The following is an 11,273-nucleotide window of genomic DNA, read 5'->3' on the forward strand; positions in this document are numbered from 1 at the left end:
TCGTGTCATGCCACGTCTATAGATTTAGCGCAATTGAAACTTTTTTGTCGAGGTAGATTCGTTAAAGTTGAATTCCTCTTCGATCTATAGTTTATCGCTTGAAAATTAAATGTACATTCTAAAAGTAGCATGACAGAAATGTTTAAAATTGATCAGTGTGTAAATAAAACTGTACAAGGAGAAAAGAAAAAGGATACAGAGATTGATATAAGCATTAGATAAAAGAAAGTGGCATATTGATACTACAAGGAACTTGTGCAATTAGAAAATTATGCCAGGCATTACTACTACGTGACGTATCAATACACATTTCTTATCCCTTATTATCATGTACATCTATTATTGCCGTATATTGCATACCAGAGAGGCGGAAGAATGTAACAGTCAGCCGATTTAAGGCCTGTGACACCTGGGGGTTGGCTACGTTATCAGTTATATGCACGTAACTTTTGATGTATCTATCTATTTTCAAAAAAGAAATTGGCCAGATGATGGAAATAACAAATAGTTAGAATATCAAAAGAAGAAAATGTTCAATATTTTGGTTTGAAAATAAAGATTTTGGTGAAAAAAATAATGCTGTTCATTGATCTACGAATTCCCTGGTGGGGGCAGAGACTTTAACCTTGAATTTTTACGACCTAGGAGATAGTTATAAACGAAATTAATCTGTCCAAGGCTATTTTGTCTAATTTGACGATATCGTGTTTTATTTGGGGCCAAAACATTAAAAACAGTGATTTTTTTCCTAACTTTCTATCAAAAATTGCTCTTGCTAGAATATGATCATTGCATTCTAAGGTCAAATAGCCTTGGATGATATTTTTCAGCAAGGTATAATACTAACAGATTCATTGCTTTTTCTAGCAATTATGTGATTTTGACCGGGGAAATAGCATTTAAAGCTGGCATGTCAAGCCGATACCGCATGGCGTCACGGATTGAATGACCTGTTAAACGCGTGGTCGTATCAATACCCAACTTCGCAGACAGTTAGTATTATACAGTAGGGTACTTATGGACTATATCTGCAATTTCAACTGCTGTACAATGATTTTGGGTTAGAAATAACGATTTTTAATTTACTCCTCTTCCCAGCTGATGTATGAATTCCCCGTGTAACGCGCCGAAATGATCCGTTGGAATGGTATATACGAGAAGTCATAGTTCAGTGACGAGTTACCAAATCAGGCCGTGAAATGCGTTCCCGGAATGCCGACAAGTCAGGCCACCACCTGAGGTTCACAAACAACTTTAACTTGAATTAAAATCTAGATTTAGAACGTCAAAGTTGAGCCTTCCTTAGATTTTTCGAGGTTTCCGCCATGTTTTCGGCCGAAATACGCACCGCATGGGGGGTTTACGGCACCCGCTAATGCTAGGGTCACATTTCCAACCCGGGGCCCGACCGGGCAGCTTGTGGGAACGAAAACTATGACATAAAAGACAACAAGACACACAAAACTTTTGAAATTTTTTTCCTTACCATACGTTATGTATATCCTTGATATGCGTCTTTTATTCTTTGTTTTCTCAAACAGCCCGGCCGGGCCCCGGCTTGGAAATGTGACCGAAGCATTAGGGCGAGGCTCATCTGTTTCCGGGTCACGCTTTAAACATCACTGTGTTCCAGGGTGTACTCGGCGCATATTTGTAAGAAATCACATACAAAATGTACTATTGGCACGTCATAATAAGAAGTTCTATTGCACTATTGATACACCGGATGTGAACATTTTCATTTCAACTTTTCTTGGTCCCGGCTATACAAAACGGCCAACCATAGAAAACAAGCTTCAGGGCGGGAATGAATGGAATGAAAGCTGGGGCATTGTTAAATGTGATAATAATCGGAGGACAATAGGTGTGGGAACAAGGTGTGCATTTGAGGACAAGTTCATGGGGGGAATTCTGCTAGGTGTGACCAAAACAATTTCCGCCTGCAAAAGCAAAATTCGGTACTAGTACTGTTACCACTGTAGCTAAAGGAGTGATTGACATCGATTCCTCAATAATATGTATACATTTCAAGTTAGGAAAATATCAAGGCTTCTGCGACCATCTTGCTGATAAGTTAATATGTAGTGTTTTCTATGCCCGGTTGCCGTCGCTTACATTTTCCTTTTCAAGTGATCCCTTTGCCCCGGAGAGAACAATTTATTCAAAACTATAGAATTGTCTAGCATGTTGACAAGTTAACCGATTTGGTATCATCGTCGTTTGCTATATACCTCAATAAATTCCTTTGAACAGAAATCTCCCAACTCACTTTTTTTCCCATTACACTTCCTGGTCAACACGAGTCCCCTATAGATTTACCATTTAAAATTTAACTAAATCAGAGCACTAGTCCTGTCGCTCGACTGTTACTTCCAGCTTCAACAATTCGGACCAGTGGGCATTAAAATTTGTATGCACTTGCTTCTATGTATAGACTAAAAGCAGCATGATACACTCTTAAAGCGTACGTGTTTCGTATGAGGCATGGCATTGATACAACCTTAAACAGCGCGTTTCGTATGTATCATTGCATTGATACACCCTTAAAACAGCGCGCGTTTTGTATGTATCGCTGCATTGATACACTCTTAAGTATAATTATTAAGTAAATAATCATCACAACGAAATAATACTATCTTCTCCGTCATCCCTGAAAGTTAGGGTGTCGTACGTCAACGAATTTGCCTTTGATACCTGTCACAAGTTGATGGATCATATAAAGCTGAAAGCGCCCCCTGTAATGTAATTCAGGACAGAACAGATTGTACAGATTCTAGCGATTCTTGGCAGCAAATTACGCACATGTGGGCCAGCAAACACGTTTTTGAGCTTGGCTGATTAAAAATAAAAGGCGCACAGGACTAGACAACGAATCAAAGTGATACTTTGTGCGCACCTGGGCTTGATTGACTATGAGAGTGCAAGGAACCGATCTGGGTACGGACACAAAGGGAGCCATCCGAGTCATTCTAAGACACACGAATAAGGGAGGGGGGTAGAGCCAAAGTGTATTACAAAGCTTTAACTTGAAGCGGAGCTTCACGTCTGGAACTGTATGTTTATTATAAACAACAAATGGATGCTTGACTTCGTGCTATAACTATCTGAAACCTTAGTCTTCTTTCAAATGGCTTCTATTTACAGCAAAGTATGATACAATGAAAATAAAAATCAAAACACCCCTCAAAAATGTAGAATAGTCTCTTGTCATGGCAACGGTTTGGCTACACAGCGCAACTTGCATTCAGAAAATACGGTGTGACGCCCGATTGTTTATCCTTTTAACATTTTTGCTCCAGCGCTTATCGTTGATGTTTTTATGAATATTTTTCCTTTTTTATTTAAGGTCTCATTCATGAGTTTTTTCAGCCCATAGGATTACATGTTATAATACGTGTTTTACATGGGCACGTTCGTAATGAAGATATAGAAAATGTGCCAATGTTTTTCATTCCATGTTGAGAACAGTTACCCTGGATTATGTAACAAAATTGACAACATTTTCACTACACACAATCCCTTTTTATAGCAATTACAAACTGCACTTAGCTACACCCCCAAAAAGGCACTTTCCAGCTGTAAGCGCATGACCGCATCACACACAATGCCCGGGTGGACACGTAGGATCTCGCGCGCGGCTGCCGAACTTTACCTGCTTATTTCTTCAGTTACAAACAAGCTTGCATCAGTTTGACGCTTGAGATCAGCTGGGCTAGCTAAAAAGGGATTTTCATACCCATAAAACACACATTCATGTAGCCGTTTTTTTTTTTTTTTTACCACGGACTCACTCGGATTAATACATGAATGGGACCTTATAACATATTCTGTTACATTTTCCTCCAGAACAACTTGAGGAGATCAAGAAGACCAGCCTGGCCCGGATCCTGTGCGACAACACGGACGGCACGACCCACCTGCAGCCGGACGTCTTCAAGCTGCCCACACGGCCTGGGAACGAAAGGGTGGCCTGCTCATCTCTGTACCAGATGGACCTGACCAAGTGGAAGGAGTAGTAAGCTGTGCCAGAAACTGGGAGACTGTAACGATTGCTTGGAGATTAACCAGGCCTCTCGCACGTAGCACATGTTCCTGTTTTTTGTTTTTTTTGTATTGTAAAGCAAACAAGCGCGATTAAGTAAGCTAGTTCACGGTTCCTACTACGCATGTGCAGTGTCAAAGGTGTAGGCCCCCAGCTTGCAAACAGAGCTCGTCTCTACATTGCCCCGACGGGTTTTGTTTACGTCTCGGGGGCCTTCACCTTTGACATTGCACATGCGTAGTAGCAACCGTGAACTAGCTTATAGACTAATAGCTAATCGAGCAAAATGTGCAGACGTTCCTACCAAAACGATGTGAGATTGTGCTTAATCAGATACTGCAGAGGACAGTAGAAAAAGGTGCATCTTTGAGATAGTTTTATTGTCGTTTGAAAGCTAGACAGTGTAGTGAACACTGCACGAAATGGCCTCTGATCCTGACGTATCCTGACGTGGTTCGGAACCCAAGATCCGAACGGATCCGGGGCCGTATATTTCTCGGCAGGCTAATGGGCATCCAAATATTGGGACGCAAGGTACCACTTGCATATTTGAGTTCTGTAAGTACGTTGCGACCGGTGTAATGGCCGAGTGGGTAGAGTGTTCGCCTTGCATACGGTAGGTCGTGAGTTCGAACCCCGGTCGGGTCATACCAAAGACTCTAAAAATGGTACATACTGCTTTCTCTGCTTAGCACTCAGCATTTGGGAAATAGTATGTAAGTTAAACACACACCACTACCAGTGGACTAGCCCCCTGCTGTAGTGATTGCACTACAGCAAGGCTACTGAAACGGAGATGGGCGCATCGGTGCGGGAAGGAACTTTGACTTTGACTTTGAAGTACGTTGTGTTGTGTAAGTGGTACCATGAGTCCCAACATTTGGATGCCTATTAGCCTGCCGAGAAATAAACGACCGCGGATCCGTTCAGATTCTTCCGGATCTTAGGTTTCGGATCACGCCAGGATACGTCAGGATCCGAGGCCATGTCATGCAGTGGAAGTGTACAGCATCAGTTTTTCCTTTGCTTAGCATAACAAATAGCATAACGTTTCGTTAACTTTGTAAAGAATGCTATAAACTACACATAAATCTCATCAATGACCTTTGTTGAAGTCTTAAATTGTTATCTTTGAAGCACGGAGTCACTTGGAGACAATTAGTCATACTTTCTGTACAATAGTTTAAGTTTTTTTTCTTATTGCCTTGCAACAAGGGAAAGTAGTATACGCCAAAAATAGATACTCAAGCAACTGGATGAGATTATAACACAGACGTTTCAGACAGCTTCCGCTATCTTTCGTCAGTGACTATCTTATCACCTGGATGTCTAACCTTCATTAACGGAAAGTAGTATAGTTTTTCCAATGTATTAAATGCTCTGTTAAGTAAATCGTGTGTGTTTGCACGTATAACCTCTCATGTTTGTTATCTGCTTTTTATAGTTATCTACATCCATCCAAATTTGCATTTAGATTACGGAGGAAATATATGTAATGATAGTATTTCAGTTGTTCTGTTGTGTTGAAACTATCAATAAATGATAACATGGCACTGAATGCGAGTTCTATGACAATTCTTGTACTCAAAGTGTCCTTGAATTCAAATTCTAATAAAAGCTGTATACCAATCAAATCATTGTCATTGATATGACTACTAGACAATATGATTTGTAGAGAAAGATGGTTTGCTTAAAATATATTACACATTCTAGAACTACCAAGCTTCCCTGAAGCTCAAGATAATTATCAAAAGACAAAATATATGACGTAAAGAAACTTGTGAGAAATTTAGTTTACCCGCATTTTTTAATAGTTCATACAATATTGTGAGTTCACAGTAACGAAGATTGACAGGTGTCTAATACGTCAAGTCGCAGAAGCTTCAGTAGTCTTAGGAGTATCCTAATCAATGCCAACAAATTTACATTTCTTTTGCATTTAGACAGACCGTCGATAAAATAAACTGTTATCTAAATTTCCATCATTATGAAAAAGCAAGGACATTACTTTGTACCCACACTCAATATGCATGCGATAAACACGTCTGCGGTATCACAGCGACTTCTAGCAGTTATTGTCAATACTGCAGTACATTGTTGTCGGTACTGCAGTTTTAACATGAAATGAAAGAGGTCGCAATGATACCGTCTACAAGAAAAACCCATTGGGAAATTGAACTGTTAATTTGTGAGCGGGCGTTGTCAAGACCCCACTGTATCCGGGACAACAAAATGTACCTATGACTTTAGTACTGGAGATGGGTGTGCGCTGTGGGGCGTGGACGTGTGGGTGGCGAGAGAAACTCTCAAGGCAGGGCGCGTTGAAGATCCGACGATGTTTGACAGCTCGGAATTTTTCCACTGCCCTGTACTTCGATGTTTATTCGCATAAGGACGCTCACTTCATCGTCAAAATCAAGTTATTATGAGGAGGAAATGTAGCTAACTATCAGAAATTTAGAAGATACCAACTCCAAGACATAAGAAGCATTTCTGGACGTGTATGAAAGGCAGCATGGGCTGGGCATTGAAACAAAGCGTGCCAATTTCGGACGGAATCCCCGCGCACCGCCAATTACTGTGCTAAACAAGAGAGGTTAGTACATATCTAATATTTAAACAGTAGACGACAAAAAATGTAACATAAAATCAGCCTTGTTGTGTCCGCTACTTGGCTAAATTGGCATCGCATGTTTTTTTTTCCGTAGGACGACCCCTCGGGCTCGAGCCGTCCCCAGAAGCAAGAGGACGTCAAAAGACGGCAAGACGCCCGTCTGGCAGAAACACTGCGGCGGGCGTGTTCTACGTACTTTTTCTTTCCATTAACAGTCTTTGATTTTTATGTGGCAGTTATAGTCTTCTCAGTTCCGCGGCACATTGCCATTTCTGAGCAGTCGGACTTGCCGGGATTATGGTCGCAGCTTTTAGAAACAGCTCAAGAGCTCTTGAAAATGTGGGCATGCTGGCCAAATTTTCGTTTTCCGCCGGTGTCCCGGCGATTTCGCAACCCCCCGATTTTGCACCCCCGGTGCGAAATCACTAGCGATCTCCAGGTGCGAAATCGCTAGCGATCTTGCACCCCCAGCTAGTGATCTCGCACCCCCTCCTCGCACCCCCCTAGTGATTTTTCACCCCCCCCACAATATTTCGAAAGTTGCTCTGTCTGTGTAGCAATCTTTTTTTAAACTGCATTTTAGTATAATAAAGCCATACTTTATAGAACAGCACTTGGAGAAGTTTGTAATTGAAACATGCATCCACTGATCTCTGTTGTTTGAGGCAAAGCATATATACTGTGTAGAACATTTATAGAACAGCACTTGAATCTTACAAGAAGGTATGTGCTATGGAACTTACTAGTGACTATAAGGGTAACAAAAGTTATGTTTATTGGTGTCTGAAAATGTTGCAGAGGTAGCAGATAGGTTTGTTCATAGCTCTTTTTCCCATATTTTTTCTGAGAAGTTTGTAATTGACACATCCATCAATTGATCTATCATATAACACTGTTATTTTGACTTACCAGACGGATGGAGCATCACTCAAAAGGAAATGAAAATCATAGGGCACAACATCATTTCGTTATTTAGTTTTACCATCGCACCCTTGGCACTGGCAATACCGGTTACTGTTGGCAATTGGACAGATGCTAGTTAGTTATTTCATCCAAAAATGTTCAAATTTCTGATATTACAAAATTGTTGTCTGAAATTGCTGGAGAGATTTGCAAATGGCAAAATTGAAAGGTACTTTTCTTTGCATTTAGAATAAAATTTAGATACATTCAATTTGATGTTGTCTTGCCTTTGTTCATCAATAATCAAAGGAACATACCTAGTCAAAAGAACATGGCATTGTCCATGATAAGACTTAATTAAGAATTGGGCTATAGATGTGACACCCCTATGTTTCACGGTGGTCAAATTCATGCTCAGAAACTCCCATGTCCAGCCGAATTCGAACGCTGTTCCACGTGGTTCGAAATGACGTAATCGAATCCGAACGCGCGTTCGATTCGGGGTCGCCTGCGGTCATTGCAAGTTTTCACTGTAAACTTGCGCGGCCGGGCCCCTTTCCCCGCTTCAGGAAAAAAACTACTTTTGTCACAAATATTACCTGTTTGCTGGAGAGTATATCCTTGCTGGCACTTTGTTGTGGACATCTAACATGTAACGAAGCTACTGACGTAATTTTTTGTGACATTGAATATTAAAAGAATTGTTTACGGTGGTGTTAGTTACCCCCTCCCCCTATCCGTGCGTCATGACATGCATTTAAACATCGTAAAGGATCAGCTTCATAAAGCACCCACGTTACCTCATAAGTGGCTCAAAATGACCGTAACGGTTTTCCCGAAGTTTGTGTTTTTGGGATTTTTGAAAAATGCCCTTGATTTTTAATTATGGGTAATTGAGTGCGTAAAATGGCAAAAAATGCCATTTTTTCACAGATTTGTCGATATTAACTATACTTAGAATCAGAAATTAAAAAAAACCCAAAAACACAAAGTTTTGTTTTGTTCCTGGTCGACGAAAAATATGAAAATAAGAGATATTTATTGACATTTGAAGCCAGGCCTTTGCGATGTGTACCTGAAAAAACGGTCTCCCTAAAACCTGAAAATAATCGTGTTTGGGAGCAAAATATAGAAAAATCAGCCATTCAGCGCAAAATGACAACATTCAAAGTTTGTAAAATCGCTAATTTCGTTTTATTTTGAAAAGATTTTCCCGCCCCCACTATGTTATTTATTTGCAAATGTTTTGCCTTTAGCCAAAACGTTGCCCCGTGTAACCCGATACCTTGTCGAACGCGCGTAGCAACGGGAAAGAATACCATAGTGACAGACCACCGTGTTTGAATGGATGCTTCAAGAGTATACATTTTTGGTTTAGAAATAACTTAAAAGTTGTTTATTTCAAAAATCGTTTTGAAGGGCTGTATAAAGAATTAAGAAAGGCCGTCGTTTGCTCGTGAGCAAATAAAGCATATATCACTCCCTACTAATGGCATTTTTTCTTTCTTTATTGTTATATGACAAAAATAAAATAAAGAAAGAAAGAAAGAAAAATTGAACTGTAAATGTAATAAGCACCTGTACAGTGTGTATGCGAATAATACTCTGCATCTCATCGACAACTTAAAATTAAAGCCTTGTGTCACTTATTGCTTGTGGCGGAATCGGCCTTTTCTCTTTCACCATGGCGGTCAAATTGAATAAGTCCCTTGAGTGACGTCGACCACTATAGACAGATTTGACTGTATATTGAATGGGGAGGGAGTGAAATATGTTGTATTTCCTCTCGAGCAAATGACGGCCTTTCTGGTTACATCGGAATTTGCCATAACCTGGCCTTACCAAATCGTTGTCTATGAGTTGCCGCACAACCCGATCTTCAACCACCTACAAAAAACGATTAAAGACTACGTTGTAAGTTCTGGTCATCCAAGGGGGAATTAGCTTTAAAAAAAACGGAAATCACGTGCACGCAGTTTTGGAGAATTTGACATCGGCAGCGGATCGTGTTGGCACTTGCGGTCCCCCGAAAGTACGAAATGGAACGAAATGGAACGAAATGGAACGAAATGGAACGAAATGGAACGAAATGGAACGAAATGGAACGAAATGGAACGAAATGGAACGAAATGGAACGAAATGGAACGAAATGGAACATATGTAACATTATGAAATGAAATACCAGTAGATAGCGAAATATAAGGAACGTTGTAACATTCACAGTAGACGGGAACAGGAAGCAAATATAACGTGTTTTATTTCTTGAATCTATTTGATAATATTTATGTTTAGCCATACCTAGTATGGCTCAACATATTGTTTTTGTTCACGTTCTTCTTTCTCTCCTCCTGCCAAATCTTCAAATGGAATCTACTCCGTCAGTTTTGGGCCAAACGACCTGAAATTTGGCATGTAGGTAAAGATGGCAAATACCCTTAGGTGATTTTTCATTTGTTTCGAAACAGGCCTTAAAAACATTTTTATGGAGGTTTTTTGGGGCATTTTTAGACAATTTTTATATTTTGGGCTCCTGTGCCCTGGTATTGCAAGCAAGTGACCTGAAATTCGGTACAAGGGTGCCTTGAACATGTCCCTACAGGACTTCAATCACATTTCTGGTGTACATCACTTCAGAATGCTTCATTTTGGGGACTTTTGGACCCATTTTCAGACCAAAAACAGGCCAAAAGTGGTATCCACGTTCCATGTTCTATTTGGTGCTGGCCAAGGAATCCATGTTCTATCTAAGGATCCCCGCGTTCCATTTGCTACTGGCCAAAGAACACTGTTCTATTTAGGTTAACTGAGGTCATATTGCAGGAACACACGCAAGCCTTTGCAGTTAGAAGCTCTTGGGGTCTCGCAGAACTTGTAGAGAGAGTTTTTGTACGGGTGATTTTGGAACAGTCCATTTATGCATCAGAAGGGAGATTGTCGAAGTATAATGCTCTCGCAAATGTTGCCTTTCTACATGCAGTTAATATTTCGATTTGCCCAGGTGTTATTTTGGGACATCCCACTTCTTGCATGGGGAGGAGTATGGCTAAACATGCTGTATTTGCTCATGGGCAAATGACGGCCTTTCTAGTAAATACAACGTTTTTGCCGCGTTTGTGTGGCTAGATTCTTCCCTGAAAATGGGAGCGCCGCGTGCAAAGCGCTCGGCTGCTCTTCCTTGATTTTACTGCAAATGAACTACTGCAAATAGCAGGGAAAACCAGCAAACGGAACTGAGTATCGAAGTAAGGACTAGATTATACAGAAGTTGGTGGTAACATTGCATCTCGTTATTCACCAAGGCAAACGTAATTTCATTATTTAAACAGCGTGTTTGCGTGTTGTGTGAACTGTGAAATACATGTCCTGCTCGTTCACACCCTCCCTTTGTTTTGTCGTGAACATGGAAGCAGAAATCACCAGAGGTAGTTCTCGGCCCACGTCCGTGGTTGAATGGAGTATGAAATTTTACATTAGTGACGCAGCGCAGAGCTGCATTTGCATATCATTAGAGGAGGGGTCCATTCTCCGACAGACGACCAGCCGAACAATTGATTGTATAAAAATCGTTGTTGCGGAGATATGCATATGCTACGTACTAGTTATGGACTAAACCGTATGTAAATAAAACTTGGAAGTCGGAGTTTGATTCAACCTGTCGGTAGCACGCCCACGTGCACAGTTCCGATGCGCTGGCAACATTGGCAGTTCATTTGC

Source organism: Branchiostoma lanceolatum, chromosome 13, assembly GCF_035083965.1.
Source record: "Branchiostoma lanceolatum isolate klBraLanc5 chromosome 13, klBraLanc5.hap2, whole genome shotgun sequence".
Lineage (NCBI taxonomy): Eukaryota > Metazoa > Chordata > Leptocardii > Amphioxiformes > Branchiostomatidae > Branchiostoma > Branchiostoma lanceolatum.